The sequence below is a fragment of the Anser cygnoides genome, chromosome 1, assembly GCF_040182565.1.
Source record: "Anser cygnoides isolate HZ-2024a breed goose chromosome 1, Taihu_goose_T2T_genome, whole genome shotgun sequence".
In the NCBI taxonomy this organism is placed as follows: domain Eukaryota; kingdom Metazoa; phylum Chordata; class Aves; order Anseriformes; family Anatidae; genus Anser; species Anser cygnoides.
In genome coordinates, this window is record NC_089873.1 from 8,700,139 (window position 1) to 8,705,656 (window position 5,518).

A 5,518-nucleotide genomic window follows, 5' to 3' on the forward strand; every position below is an offset into this window, starting at 1 on the left:
ATTGCAAATGGAAACTCAAATACTATCTTCATAAATAACAGAGTTAGACCTACTATCAGGAACTCACACACACTATCTTGTGATATTTCCTTATGAACTGAGCATCCTGACTTGATCACTTTATTTCTTTCAGTTTTGACTTCTGCAGTTTTTCACATAGATTAATTATACTAGTGTAAGTAGAATGCATACATAAATTAAGTATTTCATTTTTTTTCTCAAAATTAAGAAGAAATAAAGAATTGGAATTTTTCATAAAATCCCATACTACTTTAGAAAAAATCCAGCAATTTTTTTTTAAGTTCATGTGCAATACATAAGTATGTCAAACACTGAAATCAGCAGTCCTCTCCAGGAATTAAATGTAAGCAATATTCTGAGTCTGCATCAATTTTAAAAGGCATGAGTCAAATTATGATTTACTAACACTTGTATACATTGTTTATTGATCATCTCTTTCCTTCTGTGGTCAGCAATGTGTTTTCAGCTTGCCAGCTACTCTGTGTTTCTGAAGAGAAAGAAACATGCTTTCATGAGCTTTTTCACAATCTTTGCATCAGTAGTCCAAAGAATCCAACATTTTGCTCTTTAATGTAGATTTACTTCACAGCTATGTTCTGTGGGTGCATTTCTGCCATCTAGTTTCATATTTTATTATATTTTCCACTTCTTTAAATTGCCCCTTTTCATGATAAATACATTTTACAAATTAAATCAGTATGGCCTGACCCAACACATATTAAAATGCCATTTGAATCCATTCCAAATTCAGGTGCTTATAAAAACAAATTTGAGGAGCAACTGTAATTCCAATCTCTCCTATGTTATGTGGGCAATTTAAAATTATGGAAATACTTCCAACTTTATAGGCAATTTGAAATGAAAAGCAACCAGAATTCTGGGCATGTACTCTGTATATAGGGATTTTGCAAATAGAAAGGCTTTTAAATTAAACTTCCATGTGCACTGATTTACCTAGTTCTATATAGGTTCCAAATGAAAATTGCACATTTGTATTAAAATTCAAAATGCTGCCTTTATTGGACTTCTAGCCAATAAAGAGTACATCTGTACTATAACTGTAAACTGTCTGTTCAATTTGTACTAAATTTGTGGATTGTATAATGGACCTATATATTTACTATTCTTTCCTTATAATAGAGTACATTTGAGGGGAGGGGAAAGTGAAAGATGGGAGGCTAAGCAATCATTAGCTCTGTAAGCAATAAAATATTATAATAAAATCTTCTGCTTTTGCCAGTATATTTCTATAAGATGTGTACAAAGAAGAAAGATTTGTGTAGACAGCTATGTTTCTATATGTCATGCTTAACTTTTCTTTGTTCATTGCACACATGTATGTAATCTCATTTGATCAGATTGTTTTCCTGCCACAGTGAATCACTTCTTTACAGATGATTACAATGGTAGAAAAAGTAGGTTCAACTGTCTGTGTATTTCAAAGGTAGAACTTCATTTTAACAATATCATTATTTATTCCTAAACTAAAGGAACAATTAGTGTCCTAGTTTACACACTAAGGAGCCCTACAAAGTGTGAAAGGCTGTATAATTAAAAACTAATTTCCCTCTACAGTAAGAATAAAACTTCAGCAAACTGAAAGTACTCTTCACCATAGTTTATCTAAATCTATAGACTGACATAACGATAGCTGTCACTGAAAATAAATGTCCCATTTAATCAAAAGGTACAGCAAAAACTTATTAGAACACCTCAGCATGGACTTACCAGTGTAGGCTTACCCTTACATTTTCAGAAAGGTAAGTCTTCAGAAACTTTATTGAATTCCATAACTAAATAAAATTGGTTAAGACTTTAGTTGCTTTCTTTTAATGAGGAAGTTGGCATCATATCTGTGTATGAAAGGACCTTCAAGAAAATGTTGTTAAAAGCTTCTGCTGGACAGGCTGCTATCTGGTGCAGACCACAAGAGCTCTACAGCTTATTCCTATGTGCTAAGTGTCATCAGTAGAGGATATCACCAATCATGAGCAGCTGGGGAACGACTGAGGCTGCTGGAAAGCAAAACACCAGCACATCATCATAATGGAGGATTATGAAGTAATCATAGTAATATATGAAGTAATAATGACCAGGCAGAACTGTGGATATGAATCACTGGAACAACCTACTCAAGGACATGGTAGACTTACCACCGTTAGCAGTTTTCAAGATGCAATTAGACAGGGTGCTAGATAATCTAGGCCTTTTCCATAGAAACAGAAAATGAAATAAGAATTGAGTATCAGGAATTATTAGAGGAGAATAAAGAGGAAAAAAAAAAAAAAGGCTATATCATTGTATCCATGGATCCTCCCTCCTGAGGGCAGTGTACAATTCTGATACACTGTGTCTAAAAATATATAGAACTATTAAAAGCAGAGCAAATGGTAGGCAAGTTAATCAAATATATAAAACTACTGAAGAGAGGGGTTTTTCACCTTGGAAAAGAGATTATAGAAAGGAAATGAGAGCACTGTATAAAACAACAAGCTAGATGAAAAAAGATAAGGATGGAAAATTGTTCACTATCTCTTGTAAAATAAAAAGTACAAAAGTATCTAATGAAACTTTGCATATAGCAGGTCCAACAAACAAACAACAAAACCACACTAACAACAACAACAACAGGCAAGTTAATCTTCACAATATATTAATAAAAACCAGGAATTCTTTGACATTAAAGGAAAATATCATGAGCAGGCAACAACAAATTAAATTAAGAGAAATCCACCAAAAGCTAATAAATCTGAAGACATTTTCTCCTGCACAAGAGGTCTGTAAACAACAAACACTGGAGGTTAAAGGTACGCTTTTAAACAACGTTCCATTTTCATCATCTTTAATTTTTCCCTAGGCAACCAGCAGCAACTAGTGAGAAAATATATGAATGGAAATGTTATTGGCCTAACCAAGAATAGCTTTCCTTAAGTTTTTAGGATCTTCAGGTTCCAGTTGTAGCAAATATAGTATCAAACAAGCATATATAAAACCAGAACATAATTATTAAAGCATATATCTCTGTAATTCTATAGGTAAGAAACATTCCTCTAAAATAAGGTGATTTTGACGTAGTTATTCATATTGTGAAATGTCTCATTTAAGGCTAGATGAGATGCTAGCAAGGTAGACAGAAGCTTCTTCCACTCTCTTTCCCCAGACAAGGGATCATGTTACATCAACTTCAGTGAAGTTGCTTTTTTGGCATTTCCAGTGGGTCAAACATTATTAATGCACCCTTTCATGTCATATATTATTAACTCCCACAGAAAGCACAGAGCATATGGATTATATGAGATGGAGCCTTGATTCTTATTAGTGAGAGGCTTCAAAGCCTAACATTAGTATATGGAGTCTGAATTTCTGTTACCACCTCACCATTCTCAGTTCTCGACATTTCCTTATGTGTCTAGGGCTCAGCTTCTTTCCTTCTAGCTCACAACGCTGAACTGGGAAAGGTTCAGAGATCTGGATTCTTCTGTCAATGCAGTTTCCCTTCTTGAATCATGTACTAACAGACACAAGTTTAAATAGAAATAAAGGGCTTGGTTATTTATTTATATATATATATATTAAAATAGCACAACATTTTCTATTTGTCTGTCAGCCACTTCATTACATATGCCATCATAACCTCAAAGCAGCTACATAAGGCCTCTGGGATAATGGTTTTCTGCTAGTTGTGGAACCACCCAGTAATTTCATAATTCCAATGCCATTTGGAACTTTTTAAAATAGGCTTTATTAATTTCTTATGATTTTAGCCAGTTTCTTTCCCAATCCCAATTTCCAGTCTTTATTATTATTATTATTATTATTATTATTATATTATTATTTATTATTATTATTATTTTTTCATTTCAAAACTGAATTCTCAAATGTAAATTAAGAAAAAAAATATCTGAAAAACACTTCCACCAATTATGTCTGTTGTTGCCATTCCTCAAAGGCAAATTCTACTTCATAATGCTGAAGCCACTGGGCTGGAGACACTGGACAGAAGCCACTGGACACTTTTCCTCCTACAGGATGTATATAAGCAATGTAAAAAGGTTATTGACTTCAACAGGGAGAGTCCAGTGTCTTCCACAAATCCTTTACTAAGCTTAAGAAAGATAATTGGCCAGCACAATATTGCAGTTCTGCTGCCTGAATCTTGTACTGTGTTATTTTTCCCATGAAGTTGACAATTTCTCTGTACTTAGCTTTTCTAAAATAAGCAGTCTTTACATCCTTACATAGAGGAATTTATCAAGTTGAGAATCACACAATCCTCCTACATAATTACAAAATACGTTTAAACAATATGAAAGAGAAGAAAAGCTGTTGTACATGCTAAAGCATGTTTTTATTGCCTTTGACTTCAACAGACTCAAATACTTTTAGGCTTTAACTAATTCAACTGATTCAACCTAGTCATATTCTATATCAGTATAAATGTCATAAAAATGGTTCAGACAAAAAGTAATTCAGATAGTCCCGTCTCACTATTTGTCTCAATATTTGTCTGCCCTGAGCACCTGAGTTTCCAAGAATTCAGTGCTTTTGCAATTCAACCTAAGGCAGAGTTAACCTAGAGTCCTCGATATGATTAAATGGAAAGAGTGAAAATACAAGAAGTGACAAGCAAGTTAAGAAGCAGACATTAGAATTAAGGACAGACATACAGCAAAACTGCTTTGAACACCTTTGGGGCAATGAATCCACTAAAGTTTCTCTGTGCTGGCTCTACAGGAAGAACAGATGAGTTAAGGCAAAATGACTAACATTCAAATGGCTGAAATTAGGGTGAGTTAAATGCCACCTACATGCTTATGAAGGAAATGTAAGACATTTGTTAAAACCACATTCAGACTAAAGATGGTAAAGTCTTGATGAAAGAAGGGAAAAGCAAGAAGGAACACTTCAGCGATTTACTCAACCACCCTGTCCCAGACAGCCCTGCTGTGCTTGGTGGGGATGATTCATTCATTCATTCCCAATGCCAAGGAAAACAGTGATCTGAAATGAAAACGGGACACCATGAAGTTGAGGAACAGCACATTTCCTGGGGTAGATGATATCCATGCAAAACTACCCAGGCAAAAAGGAGTCTGTGAGACATTTGGTGGATTATTCGTCTTTGTTTCTTTCAGAAGTAAGCTGGATGACTGCCTTTCAAATGTTAAAGCAAGCACAGTTCTGTAGTGTGGACATTTGAAAAAATATCCCAGTGACTTGGATATATAGTCCTAGTAGATTTTACTGAGATCTGAGTGCAGACTATTTATTTAATAATGCCAGCAGAGGAAAACTAAAGTCTACCAAGTATTGTGGCAAAAGAACATTTTTTGGCGTCATGACCAGGACTGGGCTAACACTGAGGGAACAATGTTGGTTGCTCATCTTAGGAGAGTACACACTGGCTAGTGACTATAAAGGGCTGAAAGGAAACAATTCGGGGAGGCAAAGATTGTTGAAAATTTTTAGAATAGCACTGGTAAAGAATGCCAGCAAC

General features: G+C 34.6%; 1 long non-coding RNA gene across 1 annotated transcript; it reads right to left on the reverse strand.

The window, feature by feature from the left end:
• Positions 1 to 412: 412 nt before the first annotated feature.
• LOC106035528 (uncharacterized) lies at positions 413 to 2,111 on the reverse strand. The gene is made up of 2 exons (XR_001206838.3): positions 1,750 to 2,111; positions 413 to 508 (listed from the first exon to the last, which is right to left on the reverse strand). It is a non-coding gene; the product is annotated as an uncharacterized lncRNA (long non-coding RNA).
• Between the last annotated feature and the right edge of the window lie 3,407 nt (positions 2,112 to 5,518).